The sequence below is a fragment of the Monodon monoceros genome, unplaced genomic scaffold, assembly GCF_005190385.1.
Source record: "Monodon monoceros isolate NGI ecotype Baffin Bay Population unplaced genomic scaffold, NGI_Narwhal_1 Super_Scaffold_19, whole genome shotgun sequence".
Classification (NCBI taxonomy): Eukaryota; Metazoa; Chordata; class Mammalia; order Artiodactyla; family Monodontidae; genus Monodon; species Monodon monoceros.
In genome coordinates, this window is record NW_021703775.1 from 42,541,800 (window position 1) to 42,543,733 (window position 1,934).

The window sequence follows — 1,934 nt, forward strand, 5'->3', positions numbered from 1 at the left end:
AGTAACTAAACTACAGATTTTATTCAGATTTCACCAGTTTTTCCACTAGTGTGCTTTTCTGTTCCCGGATTCTATACAGGATCCCACACTGCATTCAGTCATCACATTTCTTTCTGTCTGATCTGTGATAGCTTCTTGTTTCTTGTCTTTTTTTATGATGGTATATCAGGGTGGAAGGGGAGAAGCAAAAAGGGACAGAAAGGAGGTGAATAAACAACTTAGTCTAGGAAAATAGTTACCCCTATGTGTGTGTGTGTGTGTATGTGAGGGAGGTGGGGAGAGAAAAGAATTTTTAAAAGCAAACATTGTATGGTTTCATTGCCCGGCAAGTTGCTAATGATCTGGATAAGTGGAAACCATTTAGGAAAGGAACCCCATATATTGGCAGCATGTGGTCAAAGGACGTGGAAGAGTGAATAGATGTCTGTTAAATGAAGACATATGGGGCATTTTAAGGTCACTTACATGGAGCATCATTTTAAATGTATGAGTAACGCTTGATACTGTGTTTTCACCCAGGTCTTTTCTTGCTTTTCATGACCTTGACAGCTTTGAAGAGTTCTGCTCAGATATTTTGTAGAATGCTCTTTAATTTGGGTTTGTCTGATGTTTTCCCCATGATTAGAGTAGGGTTGTGGGTTTTGGGGACAAATATTAGAGATGAAATGTCCTCATCACATCATTTCTCGGGGTACATGATAGCAACATGACATTGCTGGTGATGTTTACCGTGATCAGTTGGTTAAGGTGGTGTCTGCCGATTTTCTCCATTATGAAGGTACTATTTTTCCCTTTCCATATTCTATTCTTTGGAAGCAAGTCACTAAGTCCAGTCCACACTCAAGGCGGGTGGGGTGGTGGTGGTGGTTAAGCTTTACCTCCTAGTAGAAGTTATACACATATATTATGTGGAATTTTTCTGTAAGGAGGATTTGTCCCTTCTCCCCCATTTATTTGTTATAATCTAATACTGTGTTATTTTGTTGCTCAAATGTTTCCAGCTTTGGCCTTCCCTCCCTCCCTCCCTCCCTCCACTTTCTATATTTTAGTGTATTGCTTTAATTTTCCACATTAGTATGTATTTTCTTCATGATTAGAAACATATTGGTTATTTTCACTTTAATATTGGGGAAAAAAGGTATGACTTACTTTGATGTTCAATTCAATCAATTTCTGCTTCTCAACTACTTGGCAAGGCAGAGAGAGCAAAGAATACTTTCTTGCAGAAATTGGCATTTCAGTGAGTGTGAAAGGTAAGTAAAATGATAGCAATTGAAATGCACTTCAATAGTTTTCAAGGGTGTGAGTGTTTAGGTTCATTAAAAAGATTTTCAGGACAGAGGTTTCCATTTAGTCATTCAACAACACTGATTACACATCTTTGCGGTGGCACTGGGGAGACAAACATAAAAAAGGGGAGGGCCATGAGTTAGGCGGCCAGACTATGGGGGGCGGGGGGAGGCACAGAGTTTACATAACGTCCCCAAGTCTACACAAGTGGGGATGAGCTGGGATTGGAACCCACTCTATCTTTATTACTTTAAATGCCACCCACACGAGGTGACTTTTGAAAAAGAAAGCGCTCCTCGCCCAGTACTAACTGGGTCTATCGCCACGTTCCCTTGCATTTTTCCCTTTTTGTTAGTATGTCTTTTAAGGACTTATCATTTCTCCCACATTTCCCCGTTTAACTTTCCTTTGAGTTGTGCACATCGAGGCCGCTCACAGCCCCAGAGTAGCAGTAATTTACTTCCTAGAAAGCGAAGGGCTCTGCAGAAACTCGCTGCTGACACGCCACCCGGGTACACCCGGCGACTGTACCAGCGGCAACAGGGCTGTTCCGAAATCGGACTTCTGAGTTCCGGGTAGAACCGCTTCCGGCGGTACCGGAAGCCCGCGGGGGACCATTTTTGAGACGGACTAGCCTACTGACA